Below are 27891 nucleotides of genomic sequence, written 5' to 3'. Positions count from 1 at the left end.
CTTGAAAATCCCAAGATTTGGACACTGAAAGAAGAGCATAACTTGTCCTTCTTTCTTTCTAACAGAATCTAATCTAACATATCCACCCTTTCCCCATCTCTAGGGGTGAATTCTAATTAGTTTAAAACAGTGCTTCTGAAACTTTAGAATACATGGAGGATTTGTTAAAACTCAGATTGCTGGACCCCACCCTCATCATTTCCAATTCAGTAGATCTGAAGTGGGGCCCAAGAACTTGCATTCCCAACAGCTTTTTGGCAGCTTAAACTGATGGTCTATGGGCCACATTTTGAGAATCCTGGTTTTAAGACGACCAATGTCATTCCCCTGTTCTAGGGATGGGCCTCTGTGGTCAGTTGGTTCAATTAGATTAAAGGCAAGGATTCATTGTAGTGGGTTGGAGGGTTTACTCTGTCCTAGAGCCGATGAATAATAAATGATGTTGCTCTACAATTTGCTGGTGGCAGTCTTATCCCCATGAAGAGTGAAACCAGCCTCAGTAGCCAGTGCTATAGATGGCAGAGTAGAGAGATGGACAGTGCTCAAGCCTTTGATGGCATCACTGAGCCATGGAATCAGCCAAGCCTGAGGCTGATCTTCCTCTGTACTTCCCAGCATGCCACATTGTGCAAATGTCCTTGTTGTTTGGCTAATTCAAATCAGAGCTTCTGTTATGTTGGTCATATTTAACTACTTAAAGTCAGATCAATTCCTAAGACTCAGTCAAATGAAAATACATGTATTCAAAACAATCATTTTAATTTAGTGCCAGCTTTTCCTCTTGTTAATAACGGGAGACTTTATCTTTCATTAATGAGATACATAAATACATAAAATACACATTCATTTCTGAGCTTTAAATCACAGAAAGTGCTAAAAAAAAAATGACCCTATTCTTAATGCTTTCTTGCTATACTGTGGGCAGGAAAAAGAATTCTCTTTCAAAAGATTCAGTGTGATTAGTTAGTAGATGTTGGTGAGAAACATACTCCAGTACATTACTAAATTAGGAAACACTTGAAATTCTCAGACAAGATACGTTCCTTCTAAGGAAGTTGGTCCACATAATCTTAACGAGTGCCAGTTAGTTAGAGCTTCTGTTCTGTTTTATGAGTCCAGGTAGGGGCAGAAGTGAAAATAAATTACTTTGACTCTTTCATGCTTTTATATTGTTCCCATAAATAACTGCGACTCTGATAAGGATATTAAAGAGAAAGAGGCAAACTCTCAAATAGCATATTAGATCTGCCTCCTAGCACCACAGAATTGGAAGATGTATGTTATTTACTCAGTTCATTTCTTACTTGTAGAAACATGCTATTCATTGTTTATGACCACAAGCAGACAATATTTTGCCTGTGATTTGGATACAGTTTCATGTAGGCTTCTCTGTGTGAAAGGTCATCTTATTGTGAGAAATATTTGATTCTCTTTCAAAAAAATGTGTTACCTTAGGACAGAGTCTAAGTCTTAAGTCATATGGAAGGAGAACCAATAATAACATGTTTTTAAGTTTTTCTGTGTTCCCCAAACCAAAGACTATGCTGACTAGCAATAATCTCATTGTTGGTCTGGGGATGTGGCTCAAGCGGTAGCACACTCGCCTGGCATGCGTGCGGCCCAGGTTTGATCCTCAGCACCACATACAAACAAAGATGTTGTGTCTGCCGAAAACTAAAAAATAAATATTAAAATTTTCTCTCTAAAAAAAATTAGTAGAACTTTAAAAAAAAATCACATTGTTCCCACTTCACTCTGTTCCAGACCCTCCACTAAGTGCTTCAGAGTGGTTTTCATTTAATTCCATCAGTAATTCATTCAATGAACATTTGAGGAACACCTAACGCTTGTCAGTGTGGTACGGCAGAACATTTTCTGCTAAGGTGTTCATCAGGATGAAAAAGAACAGCAGTCTGGGATTCCAAGGCAAGATCCATTTTGCTCAAAAAACAGAAGATGGGGACAAGAGAAATCATGTTTTTCTCCGAGTTTCTGTTACCACTCTGGTATGTGTTTCTCAAACTGTGTTCCTTGAAATTGCAACCAGATAGTGACAATAGGTGATCTTTAAAAAGCTTTTGTGCCAAATATTTTGAGAGGGGACATGGGAATTCAACCATTAAAAAGGCTTTATGACTATAGGAGCTTTTACTATGCTTTGGGGGCTAAGAGGAGTCACATTTTGCACTATGTCCCATGGTAGGCTCCCCAGAAAAGGCTGATCTGTGCTATTTTTTCTTTAAATTTTTTTTTTCAGTCCTACTTCTAGTTCGAAGTTCTCTACTGCTCTGAAAGCTCCAGGTTTCATCTCTCCACAAGTGCAAACTCCCCATTTGTCCCAATCTTCTGCAACTTCAACATTTCCAGTTCTTGTGTATTTTTTCAATGCTTCTAGTTCTTAATGGCCTCATAGACATTTTTAGTCAAATTTAGGGTATCTGTGACAGACTTTCAGTTTCTCAGATCCCTCAGTTGCTGGATGAGGTGGTGACCTCCATCTGAAATGACTGGGCGGGCCAGCTGGGGGATGGGGAGTCAGAGGGCATGAAGAGGAAGGTTGTAACCAAGAATGGAGAATGTAAATTTCAGTAAGGAAATGAAAACTTGGCACAGCCCTTCTGAAAAACTGCCAACCCCCGACTGAAACCCAAATGTATTCAAATGAAAGTCATGGATCATGTCTATCTTGGGATGCAAAATGAAAGGGAAAACTTGGAAACTGCCTGATGAATCTGGCTCCATTTCGGAGTCAGTCCAATAACTCGGATAGGAAGAGGTGTGCAGAGGGAGGAGAGGGACCGTTTGTGTTAGTCAGATAACTGAAGCAGTTCTCCTCCTGGATTTCTTTTTTGTGAAGTTTGTTGCACGGCAAGAAGTCCAATTGGAAAACAAAAGTCCAAGTGATTAAAAAGGAAGAAAGCTCTTTGATTCTCTCTCTGTCTCTCTCTCTCTCTCTTTCTCTCTCTCTCTTCTCCAAGTAAATAAAATCCACAAGATCGCATCTCTTTTTGGAAACCAGGAAAAGAGCGAAACCCTCAGCATGTACATGTATGAAGTCATGGGCCATAACTCATAATTTCCTTTTCAAAGAGAAAGTTTTTATATCCAAGTCCCGATAGGAAATCAAGTTCCCTATTCAAAATAGTTCCACGGCGGAGTTTTTGTAAAAAAAAAAAAAATTGTATTTGATTGATGCATAATAATTGTACATATTTATGGGGTACAATGTGATCCATTGATACATGTACACAACGTATAGTGATCAAACCAGGGTAATTAGAATAATTCCTTACTTTAAACCCCATTTCTTTGTGGTAAAAACATTCAAAATTCTCTCTTCTACCTATATGGAAATACACCATATATTATTGACAATAGTCACCCTACTGTGTAATAGAAAACCAGAACTCATTACTCCTATGTAATCATACTGTCATACTCATCAATCAATCTTTTCCCATTCTCCTCTCCTCTCTCCTCTCCAGCCTCTGCTAAGCAATTTAACTGCTCTCAACTTCTATGAGATCAACTTTTTAATGTAAGTGGATGAATGTAAGTGATGAATCATGCAGTATTTGTTTTTCTGTGTTGGGTTTATTTCACATAATACCCTCCAGTTTCATTCATATGGTTGCAAATAACAACATTACATCCTTTTAAAAGGCTGTATAGTATTCCACGGTGTGTGTGTGTGTGTGTGTGTGTGTGTGTGTGTGTGTGTACACATTTTCTTTATTCACTCACCTGTTGATAAACACTTAGGTTGATTTCATATTTAGACTATTTACAGAGATGAAAGCATGGTTAGGGGAGTCAGCAACAATGCTGAGGTACTCAAGGATAAGCAGCAGTGGGAGGCTGTTATTGCTGGTAGGCAGAGATAGCAAGGGGAGAAAAGGGAAAAGGTCACAGTTTGCTCCTGCAGATGCAGGACACCAAAGCAAAAAGAAGCAGAGGAGAAATACCTTGCTGTATTAGCTTATTTGCACGACGGTAACAGAATATCACAGGGTGGGTAATTTACAACGAATAGATGTATTGGCTCACAGTTGTGGAGGCTGAGAAGTTCGATATCAAAGCGGCAACAGATTTGGTGACTTAGATTTCAAGATGATGTCTTGAATGCCGAGTCAAAAGCATTGGCAAAAGGCCCCGGGGCAGAGAGAGAAGGCAAGAAAGACCTCATGACTTGAGTATGATCAAATGATTTTTGGAGGGGAGAAACATTGAAACCCTAACACCTGCTCTCTCACCCTCTCCTCCAACCCCTAGTTCTCCTGCAGATGTCTCCATTGGCCAGATACAGGCAGATGCAGAGAGAAGGGAACTAGGAGATGCAGAGCAAGGAGAGCCTTTTAGGGACAGAACAAGGCAGGATCTGAGGAGGAAATGGAGCATCTCCAGGCCTCCTTTGCCATACTTCCAACCTCAGGGAAAAACTTTGAGCAAAGCTACTGTGTGCCAATTAAGGAAATATTTAACTTTCAGATCAGAGTTCAAGCCCCTCATTTCACAGGTGAGAAAACTGAGAACACGAGTGACTTGTCCAAGGTCACCCATCTTTCATGAGAAATGTGAGCTTTCAGCTTTTAGTTCATTCCACTCCCCGCTTGGTGTCTTTTACAACCTTTCTGGTTCTAGAAGTGATTTAACTTTTGAATCCAAATTCAGTGACCGAGATCTCCTCTGTCTCCCAGGGAAGGAAAAAGAGAGGAAGAGCTCTCTCCAGGGAGATATATACCACTGGCACAGGCCTAGCCATCTGAATAAGGAGGATGTTCTCAGTTCTTATAAACAAAATGAGGTATAAATTGCACAGAAATTAAAATGTGCCCACTATGGCTTGGAGATGATCTAATTGTGTCCTTCGCCCACCCCCAAAGATTTCTGTTGCAGAGACTTGGTCCTCATGCTGGTGCTCCTGGGAGAGGATAGGACTTATTTTTTTTTGGTACCAGGGATTGAACCCAAAGGCGCTTAACCACTGAGACATACCCTCAGCCCTGTTTTTTAAAAGAATTCTTAAATTTTGATTCTGGATCTCTCTAAGTTGCTTAGGGTCTCACTAAGTCGCTGATGGCTGGCTTTGAACTGAGATTCTCCCGTCTCACAAGTTGCAGGGATTACAGGTGTGAGCCACCACACCACTGAGATAGTAGAACTTTTAAGAAATGGAACCTAGTGAGAAGTCCTCAGGTCACTGGATAGTATGGCAGTTCTTGCATTACCACTTGGCAGTTCTTGTGAGAGAGTAGGTAGAAAAGGAGCAAGCCTTGCAAGGGCCTTCCCATCCTCTGTGTTGCTCTATTCTCTGTCCCTCTTTCTTGTTCCTGCACCTGCTCCCACCATTGACATCTATGCCATGAGATGATGCAGCCAAGTCAACCCTCACTTTAAAACTTGCATATATCATTTGGACTTTGACCCTCCAAAACTGTGAGCTAAATAAACTTCTTCTTCAGAAGCAGCCTGCTCCAGGTATTTCATTCTCGTGACACAAAGCTGACTAATACAATGCCTATATTACAGCCCAGCTGTGTCTGTTTGGGCCAGCTGGATGGATCTGAAGAACTGGCTCACCAGGTGAGGTCAACCTGATCTGTCCAAGTGCACCCCAGGTGTGCTGTGTGGCAATCTGAGTGGGGGATGAAGAGGCCAAAATGCTATTTCTCTCAAGTTCAGTGGTGGCTTTGGCTGCCCCAGGAACTCAGGGTTCTTTAGGTGGCAAGGCTGGCTTTAGGGAAAATTTGTAGGTGACCTCATGCTTCCATTCCTTCCACAATTCCTCCTTCCCTTTCCAGCTAGCTCCTGGCTCACCCTGGAGCTGCTCTCTTTGCTCCTTGAATGTAGCCCCCTATTTTAGGCTCTTCTTGGTCTCTCTACTCATTAGAGGCCTATCTGTCCTGTAGGGTTTCCCTTTCAGTGAGATTTCAGCTAACTAAAGTGTGCCTGTTTATGGTTGCTATTTGACTTGTAATGTGTTACCCTTCCCAAGTGGTCTCCTAATGTTCTTATTACCGGCCACTCTCTACACATTTATAGTATCTCAGTATAATCAGTAGGCCCTGCATGGGTTATTCATACACTTCAGTCATCCTGAAAAAGAAGCAGCAAGGGCAGGTCCAGCCAGTGCCACCTCTTGGCTGGGATTCATAGGAGGGTAATTCAGAGACCCTTTTTCTAAAATAGAAAGAGCCTCTCATCAGCGTTGGGCAAAATTCTGTCTGTAGGTAGAATTTGAAGGGAAGGTAACCTGTCTTTGGCCTTCAAAGTACATCATGTTACTGGAGGTTCACCCACATTTTCAGACAGCCTGTTTTCTCTGAGTCATTCAGGGAAAGATTTTCCTGGGAAAGTTTTATTTCACAATACCATCCAATACCAGTTCACCTTTTTCTTGCTTATGAGGACTGGCATTATCTGGATCAGTATTAATTATCATCCTATTTATATGACTGATAGGTCAAATGATTTAGTTTTAGAAACTGTCATCAACTCTTTTCAAGCTGTAAAGTTTGAAAATCCATCCCCAGTGTTCACTCTCCACATTCAATCTTATTCCTACCTCTTTGTTCCTACCTGTGCTGGAACATTCTTCACCCAGAAGTTCTCCTTTCACAATGTCAATGATAACATATCCTAGAGCTAAACCAGCAGGCCTGGCCAGAGACTACCCAGTCCAGAAAAATTCTCTCAGTACCATCTTTAGGCCCAATCCATGGAGGCATTGAGTATGTAGAGGCATCAAACACATGTAGACTCTGACTCACAGGCGGGAACTTAATAAATGACTGTTGATTCCAAATCTAAATGTGGCTGAACAGTGATTTGTAATGAAGCAGACATGTGGAGATGCTTTAAAATGGCAGAGCATGAAAAGGTTTGCATTAGTCATCAGGGAAATGCAAATTAAAACCACAATGAGATAGAGCTACACACCCACCAGAATAGCTAGAATTTAAAACATTGATAATTCAAATATTGGCAAGGATTTGGAGCAACTGGAATTCTATATTCCACTAGTGGGTGTATAAGAGACACAATTACTTTGGAAAATGATTTGACACTAAAGGAGAACATGTGCTGATCCTAACTGGGCAATTTCACTCCTGGAAAAATATAACAGGAGTACATATTTATGTGCCCAAAGAGACAGGTACCAGAATTCTCCCAGAGGCATTCTTTGTTAAAGCCCCTTCATGATTGAAACAACCCAACTGTCCATCAGCTGTGAAATCATCAGATAAATCATGGTGTATTCATACCATGCAACAATGAAAATGAACAAATCAAATTTACAAGAAACATAGACTCTGCAAACATAATATTGGAAGAAAAAAGCCAGACAGGAAAGTACCTATTCTATTTGATTACACTTAATGAAAGTTATTAGGCATAAATATACTAAAGCATTGAAAGTCAGAACAGGTTATCTTTGGGGAGAAGAGTAGGAGTGGTGGTTGGGAGTAGGCTTCTAGATTGAGTCATTATTGTTTTTCTTGACCTGGTCATAGTGTGTGCCTTGTGACAATACATTGAGCTAATCATATTTTTTGTGTTCTTTATTTTTCTATATTTTTATTGTACAATAGTTCCCTACTTAGCCAAGGTTTTGCTTTCTACCATTTCAGTTATCTATGGCCAACAGCTGTTTGAAGATATTAAATGGAAGTTTCCATAAATAAATAGCTCATAAGTGTAAAATTTTTTCTGAGTAGCATGATAAAAACCTCATGCTGTCTTGCTTCTTCCAGCCCAGGATATGACTCATCCCTTTGTCCAGTGTATCCACTCCATATATACTACCTGCCTATGAGTAACTTCGCAGCCATCTCAGTTGTCAGACCATTGTAGTATTGCAGTGCTTGTGCTCAAACAATCCTTATTTTATTTAATAGGGCCCCAAGGTACAAGCAGAATGTTGCTAGCAATTTTATTACAGCATATTATAATTGTTTAGTTTTATTGTTAGTTATCATTGTTAATCTATGTCTAATTTATGAATTAAACTTTCTCACAAGTATGTGGGTGTAGGGAAAAACAGCATGTATAAAGTTGGCCATTATACTCAGTTTCAGGCACCTCTGCAAGTCTTGGAACAAATCCTTTGCCATGAAGGGGGAAGTACTGTACTTGGATTTTAAAAGGTTACAATTGAAGAACTGATAGGACTGACCCAGGTCTATATAGCCCACCTCTCCTTGATCTTTATTTTGTCTAATTTCCTTAAACAATCATCTTGACTCTTCTCAGCCCCAGTTAGTGTCATCCTGCCCACGGTCTCCAGAATTGAGTCCTATGTACTATGTACTGAGATATCTACATTCCTTTCTCTACTCTTCCCATTTACTTTCCTGAAACCCCACTCCTTCTTAAGGACTTACCACTTAATCTTTGCTTAGTTTTTGATGGCTGTGTGGCTTCTTCTCCTCAGCTTTGAAAAAAATCCTCAAGAGAGACGTTAAGGGTTAGTACCATGTCCAGCCCATAGGTAGAGGTTTTGTGGATGGTATTCTTTAAATGACAAAGGGCAGTTGCCCTGAACATGTCTGTGCTAAGGTAAACACAGGAGTTGAAAGGATGTGTGATTTGGCTTGTCAGCATTATGAGAGACTGTCTCGATGATGGGCTGGGCCACTTCCCAGTGGTGGTGGAATTGATGGAAGCCAGGCTTGTTCTTACTGAACATTTAGTGGTGGTGTGCTCACTCACTGGCACTTTTTTTTTATTGGCATAAATACCAGGGTGTGGTGATGATGACTAAGTAGATGAGACCAAAATGGAAAAAAATGCAAGTATTATTCATTTGCTGGACTTCCTTAGCCCTTAGAAATCAGAGACAGTGGGCTGCAGAACTGTTTGAGGGTGTGCCTCTTCTTGCCATTCCTTTCATCTCTCTTCATGCCTCGAGGTCTCAGGCTCATCCATCCCTTCATTCAGTGCTTGAGCTTGTTGAATTGACTTGGCAGTCCAGTGCCAAGGGCAAGGGAACAAAGGAAGTGTGTGACCGGGTGCTGCCTCTGCTCTTGGGCACAGAGGTCAACACAAGAGATAGGATTTTGGAAACATTCAAAGTGACACACAATGAGATATTAAACTGAACACAACTTTAAATGCATTGCTCTAATGAATACAGAAAGTTGTCAGAAAGGGGAAATGCCATGTTTTCCAACACTTGGCCTCGGGACTTGGGGATAGGCATGCAAACCTGAAAAAAATTCATAAACTAAACTGAGACAGAGGGAGAATGCTACCAGCATTTCATGTGTTCATTTAACTTGTGTTTCTGAAGTTCCTTTATGGCCTAAGCATTTTACTATTGCAGAGGACCCAAAGATGACAAACCACAGTCAATTTCCTCTGGGGGAGTCACTGTTTATCATATTTACCAACATATTTCCTTTGTGTTATTTTTTGTTCTCTGGGTCCTCATTTGGCAGAGAAAATCTATATAAAGTTCATACTTCTATACTCTCTGGTGAGGTCTTCTGCTTGTCAGCAACAAGAAGAGCTTTTCTCTAGGATTTATGAGTACATTTAATTTTTTAAAATAAAATAATGCATTGGTTTAAAGTGAAAGGAAAAATGTTTAATTGAGATTCACTTAGGCAGAATTAACAATAAGCAATGTACAGTCTTTTCATCTTAAAAAATAATGTGTATTGCTTTTTATTTGGCTATAAAACTAACATTTATTGTAGTACATTTGGTAAATTAAAAACATGCATGAAAAAGAACGTAAAATTCTTATGTGATTTCTCGATGCTTATCTGTTGCTGACATGTCCTCCTGACATAAACATTTATGAAATTGTGACTATGGCATGCATGTAGTTTTGTATCCATCTTTTTCATCTAATGTGATAAAAGAAATGTCTTTTTCCTGTATCATAAAATATTCTTCAAAAACATGATTTATAAGATGTGTGATATTTCTCTCTCAATAAAAATTCTTCTTGCAGGCATTGGCTAATAACATGTCTTAGAAGATATATGTGGATATTTTTCATTTCCAATCACTTGAGGTAGCAGTTAGTCATTGGATTCTCCACCCCTATCTGTATAGCTTGCTTATAAAAATGAGCCAGGCTGGCTCAGCTATTAAAAGACAAGAAGAAGACAACTTTTTTTCCTCCTTAAAATACCTACTATGAAGTTTTAATTTATGAGTCTTTTTTAAGATATGAAGAATATTTTCTCCTTTCCAGAAATGTTATTCCTAGAAGAACCCATTACCAACCTTGAAGAGTAAAGTTCTCTTTGCAAAATGAAATTGGTCCAGCTTCTTTCACTTTATCCAACTAAGGAAATGGAGGGGAAAAAAAAGCAGTTTCTCCTCTCATATCCTCACAATAGGAATCACTTCTATGATCCCCAAAAGTGTGAGAATTTTTCCCCATCAGCAAGCAATCAAGAAATCCTGCAGCAGACACCAGCTGGGTTTCTTCTAATTCAATATAGTTCTGTCACTATCTGGAAATGGCGTGGATCCCACAGGTTGAGCACTCAGACACTAGTCACAAGTCAGAGCCTCCAGAATTTCTGAAAGTCTGGCTACCAATTGGGGCTTCCATGACCCCTATCTTTTGTCTTTGTTTATTTCCTGAAATGGCCCACCCAACTCCTCAGGGAAATGCTATTTAGGTTTGCCGGCTTGCCAAGAATATTTTAAAGGATGCAAATAAACAGCCAGATGAACAGATATATAGGGTGAAGTCCAGAAGGGTCTCCAGTGCAGGAGCTCTGTCCCCATTCAGTGGGGTACCATCACCTTCCGGCACCTGGATGAATTCCTAATCACCTTGTGAGCCTCTATGTGTTCAGCTCTCCTTTATCTCTGAAACCTGTCCCTTTGAGTCTTTATGGGGACTTCATTGCATAAGTATGATTGAAGCATGGACAATCATTAGATATGTGATTAGACAAAAGGACGTGATCCAATGCTAACAGATTGAGTGGGGAAGCCTGGGGAAGCCCGGGGAAGCTGGGGAAGCCTGGGGAAGCCTGGGGAAGCCCGGCAAAGCCTGTCTGTTCAGATTCTTTTCAGCTTCTCTGTGCAGCATTCCTTCTGCCTCGGTGTAAGGAAGGACCCCTTCTGAAATGGTGGTCTTATAATCTACCATCAGACGAGGTAGGTCAAAGAATTTCTTTATAGGTAGCTCCAAGACTAAAAGGCAGGGGACGATTAGAATATGTTTCTAATTTCTTTGGCCTCCCTCAGGGAGAAAGAGGAGCAGGTGAAAGGAGGCCCGGAGAAGGTCAAAGGGCCTAGAGTGTCCAACATTACAGCAAAAGATTATTTTTCAACTTTATCCCTCTGAAGCTGTTCTAAGGTTGCCTCAGGAACCAAAGACTAATGACCAAATAAATACTTTAACCTACTTGTTCTAGTCACTTAGAAAATAACAAAGGCTATGGGAGTTATGAGTCAGGAATTTGGATGAAAACCAAAATATGTATCATAGCATCACAGTCCACAACTCTGGAAATCCATTTAGTGTTTTATGCAGGGTAAAAGTTATGACAATTCATTTAGAATACCATATTCTCTTAGGAAACGTTTAGGAGAGGGAGATGGGAATCTTATGGGATTCTGGGAACAGATGCAACTAGACCTCACAGATGTGGGAACTGGGGCACTCCAGTGTGGCTTCAGGAAGTGGATTATCTTGTTGTTCCCTTAACAACAGGACTTCCCTACCTTACTTTGTGATTGTCACCTGTTCTATGCTATCTCTACTTATATTGGACCTTTGTTGCCAATCACTTTGCTCTTCACTATGTACATCTCTTCTCTACCTAATGGTTTCAGTTTACTCATTACTCATCCCACTTATGGCTTCTCAAATCTGCTTTCTAATGCCTTTTTAGCTTCACCATGTGATTGATTTTCTCTTCCCATTTCCAGTTCACATTCTTAAATGACATTGGGTGTAAGTAGTCACTGCCATCACTGTTTGGTTAGAGTTTTTGTATCAGGTTACTTAAAGCTTGACTGCCCCCAGGTTACATGGTTCTATGAAGGGGGTTGTATGGTACAGATCAGGGTTCATGCTGCTTGTCACCTCAATTGGGGGCTCTGGTCAGGGTAGTTTCCTTAGAAAGGACCTCTGACACAGCAAGTCCTTCAGTGACCCTTGAGATGCACATGCTCTCTCCCTCCCTCTCTCTCTCTCATTTTCTTATAACATAACATAAAAAATTAAAGTAAAATATTAACATTTTCTACATCTTTTTTCAAGACAAAAATCTCTTGTTTTATGTAAAAGTCATGTTACTTAGCTGACTTTATCAGAAATATATTTGAGCTATTTTTTTCCTTAATGTCCCTGAAATTTAATATTATAAGGACAATGTTTAGGCTTTATAATATTCACAGGCCTTTTCAAAAACTTATTTTAAAGAAGGTAAATGTATTTTAATAGCTAATGTAGAATTGTGCTTCCAGATATCAGAGACTAGCAAAGATGGATAGGAAGGGTCTAGAATATGCTGCCTATTATAAAGTAGGTTAAAAGCATTTCCCTTTTAAAACAGAATGTTCTCTTAGGCATTTTCCTGGTGTTTTGCTACTAAAATATAAATGGTTATGTGTAACAGTTAACTGCAGACTTTTATTGTTGGAAATTATTTTTATATGCACAAACTCTGGTGGAGAGTGAAACTTGTACTTTGGTTTTACTTTGACTTAGAGGAAGTCTTAGATTGACTTTTATATTACCTTACCACTGTAAAACGGGAAGTGAAGTTAGGCAATAACTGCTTCCTGTCTTTTGGCAGGAAGAAAACAAATTATATAAAAATATGCATAGGCAGATTTCAGTTTCTTTTCTTTTTTATTTTTTATTTTAGTTGTACACAACACAATACCTTTATTTTATTTATGTGGTGCTCAGGATCGAACCCAGTGCCTCACACATGCAAGGAAAGCACTCTACCGCTGAGCCACAACCTGGCCCCTGCAGGTTTCAGTTTCTATCTACTCAATCCATCCTATGTACAATCCTGATTCAGCATAATTAAAATATTACAATGCCACCCCCCTGATCTCAACCCTGGGTGATTTTCTAACCACTTGGGAAGCTTTAAGAAAAGTTTCTGTATTCAAACCCCAATTTTCTGATTTACTTGGAATGGGGATGTGGTTTGGGCATTAATATTTTTAGAAGTATCTTAAGTGATTCTAATGAGCAGACAAGAAGCCACGTGGCACAAAGAGAATATTTTCCTTCTGAACATTCATTCTGTCTTCAAGGTTCTCTATTATCTACTTACAGTCAAGCTTGCCAGGCTCTGTCTGGCCCCAATTTCCTCTGACACCCTCTGAACCTTCTGCTTCCCCTCTTCCTTTTATTTTCTTAGTCATTCTATAAATTTCCTCCTCTCACATTTTTTTTTTCTGATTCAAATTCCTCTCATTTTTGAAGACCCAGCTCAGGTTATCAATACCTCCTCATGAAGCCTTCCCTGACCACCCTTGATGGGATGGGGATAGGTGTGACTGGAAGGCTTGATCTGCCCCTAGAAAATCACTTGAACCCCTGCCTTGTGTCATCTCTTCTGTTGCATTAAATGATGAATCTTTGCTTAACTTTTCACCCGTTTCTTATCCAGCCATCTACACTGTAAGCATCTAGCATTCATTTGCATCCTTGACAAACCAAATGCCTTGCAGAGCACAGGAAGTCAATATTTTCTCCTACCTTCTATTCCCAATTCTGCAGGTGTGGTTCAGGTCGTCAGCTGCTGCAATTCTGCCCTGTTCCTAACCAGCTTTCCTGCCACCAGACTCCTTGACTCTTGAAATCCAGCTAACATATCAGTGGTCCACATGGCCAATGGCCAGTAAAAGCTGATTCAATGAGAGAGAGAGAGAGAGAGAGAGAGAGAGAGAGAGAGAGAGAGAATGTGCACACGTACATTTATGTGCACTTCTTTCCTTACTCTTATTTTTCTCCTTATTTTATGATCTAGTTGATCCTTTGGCTTTCCTTCTCTATCTGGTCCCTTACTCCTTATTCCCCAGGACTTCTTGGATTTCACTGGATGTTATTTTCTAAGAAGTTAGGGCATAATATACTCTCTGGAATTTCCTGTCCATATTGCTTTAGGTAAATACTCCCACCTACCAGGTTCTGGCTCAGGAGATATAAATGTTCATGTCAATCCTCCAACAGTACCCTGGTCTGATCTATTAAGATTCCTTTCAAAGGGAACAGATACTCTACACTGTTATTTAGAATTCTCACCCTTTAAAAGAAATCTGATTATGTTGGTTACATGATTAAAAACTTCTGTTGGTCCATTATTGCCTTTAGAATAAAATCTAAACTTGAGCTGTCCAACAGGGAGTTACTAAAAGTAAAATTAAAACTTGAGTTCCTTGGTCATGCATTATTTGAAGTGCCCCATAGCCATATGTGTCTAGTGTCTACCATTTTAGACAACAAAAATAGAGGAAATTTTTGACATTGCAGAAAGCACATTTGGACAGAGCTGCTCTAAATATCTTATACCAGCCCATGAGGCTTTTCACAGTTTCACCTCAATCTTTTGCTTTAGCCCAATTTTTGACTATTTCTCACCTTTTAGCCTCATCTATTTCCTCAACGTTCCCCAACTACTTTGTGCCTTTCCACAGTTCTGCGACTTTGAACATGGTGTTCCCTTTTTCTAAAATGACTGCTACGTTTCTTCTCTGGCAAACTCCTGTTTATCTTTTAAGCTCCAACTCAAACATCATCTTCCTTTTGAAGATTTCTGATTTTCTAAAACCCAATCGTCTCTTGCCCTGAATTCTTTTTGCTCATGAACCTGGCTCTGGTGCCTTTATGATTATATTTTGTGTTATTTTCTTATAAATCTGGCTATGCCCTTGGAGAGGGGATTCTTACTATTTTAGCAATCTGCTCTAATGATTACCTGAAAATGCTTGCTTGATACCCTTTTGATACCCAGACATATTTTTAACTAATTTGATTATATATATATATGACAGCAGAGTGAATTTTGGTTCATTGTACACAACTACACACAACTTTTCATTTCTCTGGTTGTACAGGATGTAGCTTCGCACCATATGTGCAGTCATACATATACCTAGGGTAATGAATGATGTCCATCTCATTTCCCCATCTTTCCTGCCCCCCATACACTCTTCCCTCCCCTCCCTCTTGTTATTTATGTGTTTGGCATGTTTGAAAAGATCACTGAGTGCTTTTGAAGAAATCCTTCCCATTTCTAGTGTAAAGCTAGAATGACTTCCTGTCTTCCAGGTTGGAGGTCTGTTTTTCCTTCTAATTAATCTAGATTGGACTAGAGAGGGATGTGGCAAGGTAAAAAATGGTGGAACTATATGCAGGAATTGGTTCAGATACGGTCAGGTTTGCAGTCCTTACACCACATTTAGTGTAGTGTCTTGGGGGAAGCTAGGGGAGGTAAGACAGAGAAAATAAAAACAGTCCATGGAAACAATTTAGGGAAATATATTGGAATTTTCTTCAGGCTAAGGCCAAACACAATGATATAAGAAGTGGAGGAGAGTTTTAAATTACCTTTTGCAAAAAAAACGAACCTTTTTTCCCCTAAGGGGATCCGATAAGATTTTGATAAATTCTTGTGTGTTGAATTACTGAAAAGTAAATCCTCTTGACTAATAAATTAAAATATCAATTTGTTTTTCTTATCTGATTACAGTTCACATCAACTGGTGAGGCTTATTTTCTGTGAGAAGACCATAAACCCCCAAGGGCTCAGAGTTTAAGAGACCTTCACTGATCGCTATCTCCTAGCGGCCACCGCAAACCCTACAGTCAATCATCTCCCCCCCCCCCCCCCGAAGTGCCCCGGTCACGCCCATTGCTCAGACCACGCCCACTCAAGCCGCCCTCCCTCCCACCTGATGGCCCCGCCCCAAGCCCAGCAACGGAAGACTCTCATTGGTGGAGAAGTTGTTCTGGTCCCACCCTGAAGGACGGCGATAGGCTGAACTGGTGTGGGGAGGTGGTGGTTGGCTGCTTGGGGACGGGTCCCTAGTAGTGCCTGTCAGAGTGGCTGGCGGCAGTGGCGGCTCTCGGGGCTGGGTTGTCAGTCAGTGAGAGGAGGGGGAAGATGGCTCTCCCGGACCCGTTCTGCTAGGAGGAAGGGGGGCAGGTGGTGCTGCTACTCTGGAGAAAGCAGAGCAGCCGCCGCCGTGGTCGCTGCGAGCCGCACAAGTCGAGGTTCTGTAGCTGGAGCTCTGGAAGCTGCTCTGGTGAGTCTGGCCGAGCGACCCACGCCGGGGCCCCAGGGCGGCCGGCGACCGATAACTTTTTTGTCAGGGAGGAGCCGGGGCGAGGCGGCGGCGGGGAGGGGACAGGGCTTTGTCCCCAGGGCCGCGTTTTCGTTGGGGGTAACGGCTTCGCGCGAGGCTCGGTGGGTGAGCGCGAGGCGACGCTGGGCGCTGGGGGCGTCCGGGACGGATGGGTGGGCTGCGGCCGGCCGCTGCTTGCCCCGAAGTTGGGTGCAGCCCGCCCGAAGCCTGGAAGACTGCAGCTTTGTGCGCGCGAACACGAGTATCTTTCCTTCCTAGCAGGGAGCGGTCCAGCCTCCGGGCGTGACTCGGGTGCCGCAGACCCCCGGCCCCCTCTGCAGAGTCGGCCTAAAGTGGGAGCCCCCTTGCCTCTTTTTCACAGCAGGAGATGCTCCCGCCTTTCCCATCCCTCCCACGCTGTCTCTGCACTCTGGGGAGGCCACCGCTATTCGGCCAGTCTGGTTGCCAAAATGGTCACTGTAGACCCCGCTCCTGTTTGAAAGCAGCGTTCTCCTCTTGATCTTTGGTCCCATGCAAGGCAGAAAGGTTCAGAAAGCAACCACATTTCCTTCCTTGGTTATTTATGTACGAAAATCTCTTCAGCCCTTGCCCTCTTCATTCCATGAGTTATTTCTCTTCCGAGGCTGACTTTATCATATTCGAGAATCGTCGGGGTTTTAGCTGAAAATTGTTGCATTAAAAGACCCCAAGTTTTGCACGCTACAGCAAAACTAGACAGCCACCCTTCAGCGTGCACATGTGTGCTTTGTACCTTCAGAGTTTAGACATTCCTGAAAGATTTTAATTTGCCCTCTTGGTTTGGTGCTGCACAGAATCGGTTCTCAGATAAATACGCTATCACACGCCTAGCAGCGGCTCCACTCTTCAGGTAGGGGGAGTGTGTTGCACTGGCAGCTACTACTTATCTCAGAGACTGCACTACTACAGGCAGAAGGGCCAAGGGGTCCTTTGGCAAATTATTTGTCCTTTGGATTACACAGTAGCTTTTAGAGCAGGTATGCTAACTCTTTGGTTCATGGAATACTTTACAGTTTGAGGTTTTAAAAATTTTGTCGACTTTAAGGCATAAGGATTTGTGTAACCTTGAGTCAATGTGGTAGTTCTGGGAGGTTTGTTTTCCATAAGAACATTCTACATCCAAAGTCATCATTTGTAAGCATTCCCCCCCCCATAGGTTAATACATTTTAAGGTTTAAAGATGAATATTAGTACTCAACATATTCCTGAATTTCAGGCAGGAATGAAAAATACATCCTTAGGATCTGCTTGATCAAGAATGGTTTCAGTCAGATATTCAAATCATAAACGGACAAGGGGGAAAACCATCACATAGTTAGAAAACACATTTAGACTTGGCTCATTTTATCCTTATTTGATTTATTAAAATTATTACCATAGAGGGACTAGAAGATCCCTGAACAGTACCTTGGTGTGGATACGTGTGGAGAGATGGGCTAAGCCTGGGTGATGTCCCTGCTGTGCTTTTTTTGTTTTGTTGTTGTTGTTGTATTTCTGTTTTATAAAATCTGCTCTTGGTTGTGGTTTTTAGAGTGGTGTAGTTTTGACAATAGATAGAAATACATTTCAGTCAACTCTGTTTTTCAACATTCTATTTCCTAATATTTATTTTATAGTGAACCTTAAAAATTTTTTAGTATTCAAGACATTTTGTATAATTAAAATTATGTCAAAATAAATTTACTTTGCATTACCCCAAGCTGAATAGTTACTAGGAGTACAGAGATGAATGTCATAGTTCTTGTCCTCAAGGAATTTACTGTCTAATGTATAAGATATTAGTAATATTACAGTAGAGCAACATTTAGAATATCATGTAATAACTATGAATAGTGATTGCCTGGTGTAGTAAGGGAGCTTGTGTAGAAGATGGCCAACTCACTTTGGTTGTAGGTGAGGTTGGAAACATGCAGCTCAGTTTTGATCATGAGAGGTGAGTAACGAGTTTTCAAAGAAGTATAATGAGTGAGAAGGCAAGGAGGTATGAAAAACCGTGGCAGTTAGATAAGTCACTGATGGTGACAGGTCAATGTCAATTAACATTGTTGACAAAGTCAATAACATTGATATTGACATGGCTTGATGAAGGGGTAGTAAGCAAATGGCAGGAGATAAGGTAGTGAGGGTGGTAGAGGGTCATGCCAGGGCATTCTACTCTTAGCTAAAGAGACTGGCTTGAAGGTGATGAATGAGAAATTCTTTATTAGATTTGTATTTTATACCCTCACTCTGGCTTAGTGAGGTAGGAAGAAAAGAGGAGGAATAAAGACTATGAGGATTTGAACTGGTTTCATTGATAGGAAATGAGGAGCACATACATTGAAGAAAGATGATTAAGTTCTATTTTTTTTTTTTTTTTTTTTTTACTTTGAGGAAGCAGTGAGTGGATCAGGCAGATAAAGATGTAGAGAGATGTTTAGGTCTATGGATGTGGAATTTATAAAGGGAATCAGGATTGGAGAGAAGATTTGGGGTTGAATTGAAGCTGTATTGATTTGGTTTTGTAGAAATGACTCAGGGAAAGCCTTCAGCATGATAAAAATAGCAGCCAGAGCACATACTCTGATAGATAGCAGAAACAAGTAGAATAGTCTGAAAGAAATAGAGGAATGGTAGTTAGAAATATAGGAGGAGCAGCAGGAGAGATGCTCAGGGTAGAGATATTTTCAAATGGAGTAGGAACAGGTCAGTAATTTTAAATGCTGTGAAGTGGTGTATAAGAAGAGGACCCAGTGACCAGTGACTTTGTCAGGAGTTCAGAAGTAACTTCTGCAAGTACATGTTAGCTGAGAGGTGGTTGGTTCAGAAACCAAGCTTCAGAAGGTTGAAAAAGAATGGATAGTGACAAAGTGGATGTGTTTGAGGCTTTTCAGGAAGAATAAAGTGAACAAAGGAGAAAATAATAGCTGTAGAGCAGTCGTTTTTGAAATTGACTACACATTTGGCATCTTCCTTCCTACCCCCCAGTTCTGGGGATTGAACTCAGGGGTATTATACCACTGAGCTATATCCCTAGCCCTCTTTTATGTTATCTTGAGATAGGGTCTTGTTGAGTTGTCCAGGCTGGCCTCACACTTGCAATCCTCCTGACTCAGACTCCCAAATTGTGGGATTATAAGCATGTATAGCCATGCCTGGCAATATCCTGGGATTTTGAGAATTTTGATTGCCAGAAGGAGTCTTATACCTTCCACTGAGGTCAAGATAGGACCCAGACATTGGTATTTATTTAAACAAGAGCTTTTTGAAGTAAATTGGCATATAATAAACTACACATATTTAAGCTATGGAATTTAATGCTTGACACATTTACAACTGTGAAACTATCATCACTATCACAATAATGAACATATCCATCACCTTCCTAAGTTTGCTCATGTGCCTTCATAATCTTTCCCTCTCATCCAAGGAAGCCAGCGATCCACTTCCTGTCAGATTACTTGCATTTTTTTTTTTAAAAAAAGTTCCCTAGATAATTTCAATTTGCAGACATGGTTGAAAACTACTGCCAAAGAACAGAGGTTGAAGGAAGGTTATATTTATTTGTTTACACACATAAGAAAAGTCAAAGTAGAGACTAGAAGGTAAGAGATGCAGGCAAGATGAGATGATTATTGGAACTAAGTCCTTGAGAAAATAGAAATGGAAGGAATTCAGAGCCTTGGCCAATAAGAAATTCTGGAAAAAACATCTCTAACAACAACAACAACAACAACAAATTGTGTTAAAGACAGTATATTCCTTTATTACCAGCATTGTTGTTGTATAGTGTCAATATTGGGTTTATGTAGTATCTCTCAGGTACTCAAAAATATTTGAGAGCATCTTAATGTTGTCAAAATGGATACACTTAGAAAAGCCCCTTGCATGAAGCCTGAGACCCCTGGCACCACTGTGGAATGCTTTGTCTTTTTTTTTTTTTTTTGGAGGAGAGCAGATGGAATCAACAGTTTGTCAATTGCTTATTACTGAGAATCAAGTACTGCCAGAGTCTTTTTGGCCTTCTCTTAGGCTGCATATCTGCCTGGAGGAAAGGGAACATTTCACACTTGACAATTTCCTGTTTAAAGCATCTTTACTCAAAAGAAATCCTGTGTGCTTGCCCTTTGGATATTGCCTTATAAATCATTGGAGAGATGTCTCCAAAATGAGACAGAGAAGAGTTGAGATTAGTTGTCAAATACCCATGTTCTTCACCTGAGGAAGATAATACATAAGTTTACCCACCACTTTCATTTTCTTTTTACAATTTCTAGTTCAGGATTTGGATATCGAGGTCCAGAACTTGTTCCTCACTCTTGAATCTTATCTTTTGCAGGGGAATGAGAATAGTATGGCTAATATCTGAATATTATTTGGCATTGTATTTGATTATAAGTAAAGATGGAGTGAAGTATTTTGTCTGATTGTCTTCTAGAACTCTGAAAATTTCTTTCATATCGATTAAAATGCAGCTTAAAACAATGGAAGAATCAATGTTAGCATGATTTTAGATATAATTGTCCCTATGGTCACAAGAATATCATAAATGTTCTATATTTTCCTAATTACTAATGTCATTGTAGGACAAGGACAATGATAAATGATAATATTATTATGCATTCATGAATTTTCTAAATGATAAGTAAATATTTATTTAATATTTTCCAAATGATAAGTAATGTTTATCATTTACCTGCCATCATCCAGAGATACTTATTATTAATATCCTTATAGGTCTTTTGGAATGGGTATTTACATAAAAAAAAAACAAACACAATCTGCTATCTGTACAATCAGAAAAATGAGAATTTATACCCCAATTGATTCAAATGTATAAATTGCCAAGATTATTGTAATGTCATGTGTAGCTAATAAAACATAAATAAATAAATAAAATGTTTTTATGTGCTGCTTTTTCACCAGCTTATGGGTTCCCTTAACAGGTTGTGAATGCTTACTCACGTCAATAAAATATTATATTTTACAACACAACATTAATTTAAAATGTGCGTGTAATATTCCAGCATATGGATTTACCATAGTTTGTCTAATTACCATATTAATTTTTGAAAATATTTGTTCTTTCTAATAATTCTGAATGAAGAGATAGTAGTTAGCTAACCATTACCCATTTAATGGGTTTTGTAATAACTCATTTATTCCATTTATAAATGATTATCACTTGGTCTTCTTGTCAACAATAAATTCTTTTGTTGCATTGATCAGAACTTCTAGAATACCATTAAATTATAGTAATAAATAGTGAGAATTATTGGCTCATTTCTCATTTAAATGAGAATTACTTTAGGGTTTCACAGTTGTGAATTCAAAATTTTTATTTATGGCATGTTGAGAAAATACTCTTCTATCCCCTTCCCTTCCCATTTCTGGAACTGAGATAGATGTTAAATTTGATCAAACTCTCTCACACTACATTGAGATAATAATATGGTTTTGTTCTTTTACCTATTGGTTAATGAGTTGTATTAGAAAATTTTCAATATATTTCACCAAATTAGGATAAAGGTCACTTGATAATAACTTGTCTTTTAAAAGTAATGCTATATTTGATTTGCTGTGTGAGAGTGATATAGTAAATATCCTTTATATTTTGCTTTTAACATTTTGGTTTTTGAATATGCTAGGTTTGGCGGGGAGAGAAAGCTGTCCATCTTTTCTGTATCCTCTGGCAATTAATCTCTTCCTTGGAAGGATTGAAGTAGTTTACCTGTAAAAATATCTAGGTCTTTAATATACTTTATTGACTCCTAATATGTGGTTAAGTACTACAGAATATTTTGCATAATTAATTTCATTTAATTATTTAATTTTATGAAGTAAGAATTATTATTCCTATTGTACAGATTAAGTCTTGTTCAAATCAACACCTTGTTAGTGGTAGAGTACAGACAATTTAAACTCAATTTCTATCTGATGCCATTCTATTTGAAAATCAATTTCTTTAATTTTTTTCTATGACACTTCTCTCACTTCTTATACTTGATAAGTAAATTTAATCATTTATTTGAGCATTTTAAAGTTTTTCTTTTGTACAATTTGTTTCAAATTTTGGTAACCCCATTATAATTATTACCAGTCAGTTCTGTGATGAATTCGCATCTGCTATTTTAATAAATATAGCCTAATAAAGTTAAAGTAAATGACCCTGGAGTGGGGTGGGTGAGATGGAGAAACTTAAAATTGATATTTGGGTAATATACTTACTTCACATTTCAACTTGTGGTCTTCAAGATTAATTTGCATTCCGGAATCTGTTTGTATATTGTAAAGAATGTTATGTTAAATGTATCATATAAAAGAGATAGAGGAGTTTTGGAAACATAGTATTTTTTTTATTGTAGTTCAAACATTTATTGTTTTTGATTCTTGCAACAGGGTAGCATTTAGTAACTGGTAAGTGATATTTGTTTGGTTGTGCATTTTTGAACAAAAAGCCTTTTGGTTACGTGATGAACATAAGTTTCTTTCTCCTATATGTGCATAAGGATTCATCAGTCATTGTACTTGACTTAATGAAAATATTATATATGATTTCTAAAACTGTACTATGCAAATTATTTTAGTTTTCAGCTATGGAAAGATATACATTTACTTTTGTATAAAGTGACATGTAAGCTTGGAAATTTAAGAGAATAATGTAAGCCTTAAAAGTGCTTAAATTGGGCAACATTTACAAACTCCATTTTTATCAAATTGAACTCTTTTGTCTTTCCACTTTTAAAATATACATTGTTTAATTAATTCATTTAGGGTGCTGGGTCTAATCAATACATAAACAGTACTCCCATCTTCTTCCATTGGAGATATAAAAAGTCCTTTTGGCCTCTTGGAACTTTCTGGACATATCTATTCCTGTTTGATCTGAATTTCAAAGTTTCTGCTGATTTATTTAGTCAATGGATATTATTATGGCAGAGACACAACACAGTGCCTAAAGCAGTGCACACTTGAGTAGTTGAGAAGAGGAAGGGACCATTTTGTGAAATTAGGAAACTTCAAGTGGGTCCTGATAAGGAAATGGAGAGGATGGTAATAGTAGTTTAGATATGGGGGACAGAGAATGGCTATAGTAGTTTAGAAATGGGAGACCATGTGCTTTCTGTTTATTGAATGTTGTAAGAGGAATATTAGATATGATGTTGTAAGAGGATATAAAGTATAAGGAATATAAGGTAAGGCATCATCAACTAGAATGTGCAAATCAAACAGACTGTTAAATAAGTGTTCAAAATTTGGGAAATGGTTACATGGGTGATGGAACAAGAAGATTTGAAGTAAGTGAAGTCAAGAAACAGAGTTTCAGCAGGGAAGACACTTGTTACAAAGTTAAAGAGAAAGAATGAGCATTGAGAAAGAGCTGATAGATTTGTTTATAAGGTCATGGAGAATATATGATGAAAATCCAGTTTATGTTATAAAGTACATTAAGGAATAGGTTGATGGTGAGCCATTGGAGGTAAAGGCTACAATATTAGAGTTGATCAGTGAAGAATAAAGGTACTGGAATCTGATGAAACCCCCCTCTTGGACCCCTCTTTTTGGAACTGTAAGCTCCTGAAATAAATTCTCAGTTGTCCAAATGATAAATACTCTGTTAGTGATAATTTGTTTGTTAAATATCTACTATATGCTGGTGCTTTATTTGTATTATTTTTAATCTCTAAAACATTTTCATTTGGTATAAGTTACCATCCACCTTTCATAGTTGAGGAAGAATAGACTCAGAAAGTTAAGTAACTTGCTGAGGTGTCATTTTTTTTTTTTGTCTCTGAAGTTGGCATTAATTTTGTTATGCCATGTGCTTTCTGTTTATTGAATGTTGTAAGAGGAATATAAGGTATGACGCCTCTTCTTACAGGAAAGAATGGGCAAAATTTCAAGTATGCTTGCCATAATTTGTGTTATAAAAGGAATCCTATTAATAACCTATTAAATCGTTTTATAAAAGGAATCCTATTAATAATCTTTTATATATACTAATATCTAATTTTTAATAATTGCTGTTATTTGCAGATAAAATGTTCTTTAATACTTTTTTTTTACTTATAATAATGATAATAAGGTTGAGAGGAAAGAAAGGATAGGTCAAGAAAGAATATATAAATAAGAATGAAACTTGTTTTCACCATGAGAGACATAAATATATTGTAGAATTTCTCATAAAAAGGTCAGCTTCTTCATTACAGTCTTATTGAGTTGGTCACAAGATAGTAATCAGAGGATATATTCTTCATATCACCAGGTTATAAAGCTCCAGAGAGTTTATTGTAATATAAGGTGAAGTATTGAATTTTGATTCCATCAATCTGGAATGAATTACTAGTAGAAGGGTCCAAGCAAATGTTTGGGAATAAACCCTTTCTTCAGAAGCAATGCATAATGGAAAAAGAAATGCTTAAAATACTTTAGGGATCTAAACATTCTTATAGCACTTTCACATACTTTGGGAGGAACCAAGATAGAATTTTTTTTTGCCATACCAATTTTAGTTTCATATTCAGCTATACAGCAATGTATAGTGTACATTTGTTATATTAATATAAGACTTGATATTATTGAAAAATAATTTTATAATTCAGTCTTTGCTAAAACAAATCGGCTTCTATCCCAGTTAATACAAACAAGGGTGATTATACTGAACTATTTATTTCTGCTTTGCTTACTGTGATCTTTTTAAACCAAGAAAAACAACTACATGAATAAGATCCACTAAGTTTCTGATTGGGAAGAATCAAATAGAATTTTGCATAGTCAAGATTTGTTGCTTTTGTTTTGATGCCCTCTCAGGAGACTTTACTACCATCAACCACATTTTCTTGCATTTTCTCTTTGCACCTCCCTCTTTGCCCCCCATTTTCTATTGAACATCTGGGTCTCAACTGGCAGACGTCTTTAATGGTTGAGAGTCTCATTCCAGCTTATTAAAGGGCAATGACTCATGCTAAAACCTCAACCCACAAGTTAATTGGAATTTGGTTCTCTTGACATTTCCCTCTTCCTTTGTCCCCAACATTGCAGTAGGGAAAACTGCTACTTAGAATGCAAAAAGCTTTAAGGAATTAAAGTAGAGCTGTGCTTTGGAAAGTATATTTCTGTATACTTTTATGTTTGAGGAAGAGAGAGGAAAGAGGGGATTTACCCTCTTTAAAAGCAAAATGATAGCAAAATAATTGAAACATAATATTTGTTTTGTGTTTTCCTTTATGTTCCTCCTCATTTTCCTCAGAGCATTTATTTTTATTATTTTACTTTATTGCTTATACCTTGATTTATTTAAAAAAAGATTCAGAGGTGCTTCCTTCTCCTGTGTTTTAGGTTTACTTGTCTCCTTTAATAGACCATAATCCCTTAAGTCAGCTACTGTGTCATATTCATTTTGTAAACCTAGCATCAAGGGCAGAGTTAGTAGCTTATGAATAAGTGGTTGATATTTAAGCATGTTTAGTACAAGAAAAAAAGAGCCAGATTCATGGCTGGGTCCTAGGTGCTTGTATGGGCTAACTGTGTCCCCTTCAAAATAAATGTGTTGGGAGTCCTAACCTCTAGTACCTCGGACTATAACTCTGTTTGGAAGTAGGGTCTTTACAGAGGCAATGAAGTTAAAATGAGGGTTTTAGGGTAGTCCCTAATCCAGAATGACTGGTGTCCTTAAAGAACAGGACATTTAGGAAAGACAGAGGGAAGACAGGGTGAAGTCATGGGGGGAAAGATAGCCAAGCATAAGCCAAGGAGAAAGGCCTGAAACAGATCCTTTTCTCATAGCTCTTAGAAGGAATCTACCCTGCTGACATCTCTTGGCCTCCAGAACTATGAGAACATCAATTTCTGTGCTTCATCCACTCTGTCTGTGGTACTTTCTTATTGCAGCTCTAGCAAACTAATGTAGATGGCTTGTATGCTTGGATGTAGCAAAACTTCAAATACCCTTAATTTGCCTATTCCCAAATAACAGATTGCTAAACTTAATGCCAAAACCTCAAGACTTTTTACTGTTTCCCCTGGGAGAGAGAGAAATTTGGATAGTTTAATGGAGACAGTAATAATTACTTTCCTCCTTTCAAATTTCTCCCAATACAGTGGCAAGCAGCTGGTTAATATTTAGTTTTATTGGATTTATTTGGTTTGGCAAGGACAAAGTATTTATGGGGCTTTAAGTTTTTTTTTTTTTTAAGTATAGCAAAATTTATTAGAAGAGAAAGAAGACAGGGAAAAATGCTCTCAAGGGAGAGAATGGGTTGTTTTAGAGAGGAGATGGACAGGGTCATTTGTTTTCTTAAGTGTTCAAGAACCTCTGCTAATAGACTTGGTTGCTTTTTCAAAGTAGAGGATGGAAGAAGATTGAGTAAAATAATTTTAAATATGGTGTTAATTTATGCTTATTGCTTATGCATAATATTAGTAACATTGTTCTGTCTGCAGTATAGTGAAACAGGGGTAAAGCAGGACCTTTGGGCTCATACACATTGCTTTGGTAATTGCCACACCCTGTAATCATCAGCCAGTCATACTGAATTGCTATGGCCATTTTCAAAATTTTTTTGTTACATGCTAAGTATGTATGCAATATTTACCCTTTATTTCTCCTTGACATTTAAAAATTGAGTCATATATCAAATAGTGCTGTATTTAGTCATTCTTTTATAATGTTTTGAGATACTTTGCTGAAAGAGATAGTTGTGAATATATGCAAAAAATAAAACAGTTGTTCTTTCATTATTTGGAGGTAGTTTACTAGAGTTCTGAAAGTAGGGTAAACTTAATTAACTAGATAGTGGGATAAAAGTCTAGTCCCGGGGTGGGTGGAGATATGTTTGTCATAAAGCAAAGAAAAATAGACAAGAGACCTCCAATTTATAAAGATGTGAGAATTTTTGTCTAATTTTGGCATTTAAACTTCAGTCAAATTTGTATATGTTTGGAGCATCCTTGCTACTGGTATGTGGGCACTATGGTAAATAACAGTGATATACTTTTCTTTCTTTCTCTCTTCTCTTGCTCTCTACTTTCTTTTTTGGGATTGAATTTAGGGCCTCATATATGCTGAGCACATGCTACCACTGAGCAATACCCCATTCCCATTCTAGTATAATTTTTTAAAAATCCCATTTCTTTCCCTTCATTCCAACTGAGGAAAATACTAAAACCAAGAATTTCCTCAAAATGAGATGCAAACAAGTGACAGTACTGGATCTAAATGTGAAGATTTTAATTCAGTACCCTATTATGTTCTTTCTATAGACTCTGTAGTTTGCAGTCTAACTGCCATCAGTATGCCCAGTATGCCATTTATGTATTTCTTTTGGTACCAGGGATTGAACCCAAGTCCACTAAACCACTGAACCATAACTCTAGCCCTTTTTGTTTGTTAGTTTTTAAATTTTGAGACAGGGTGTCTCTAAGTTGCTTAGGGCCTCACTAAGTTGTTGAGGCTGATTTTGAACTTGTAATCCTCCTGCTCAGGCTCTTGAGCTGCTAGGATTATATTCACGTGCCACCGTGCTTTGCTATACATATTTTTGCTATATATATTTCATTCATGTGTGTGTTTGTGTGTATGTA

The 27891-nt window shown here is 38.4% G+C and overlaps 1 protein-coding gene across 3 annotated transcripts in view; it reads left to right on the top strand.

Annotated features, from left to right (window-relative positions):
• The first annotated feature begins 16067 nt into the window (after positions 1 to 16067).
• Positions 16068 to 27891, top strand: part of Hycc1 (hyccin PI4KA lipid kinase complex subunit 1) — a 75252-nt gene continuing 63428 nt past the window's right edge. For all 3 annotated transcript variants that reach the window (XM_026414810.2, XM_026414809.2, XM_077795982.1), the window contains exon 1: positions 16068 to 16251. The gene's annotated coding sequence lies outside the window, so the exon portion shown is untranslated. The remainder of the gene's footprint in view (positions 16252 to 27891) is intronic.

Source organism: Urocitellus parryii, chromosome 3 (genome assembly GCF_045843805.1).
Source record: "Urocitellus parryii isolate mUroPar1 chromosome 3, mUroPar1.hap1, whole genome shotgun sequence".
NCBI classification, from domain to species: Eukaryota; Metazoa; Chordata; class Mammalia; order Rodentia; family Sciuridae; genus Urocitellus; species Urocitellus parryii.
Note: the sequence above shows the minus strand (reverse complement) of the source record. Positions and strands in the feature narration are given on the sequence as shown.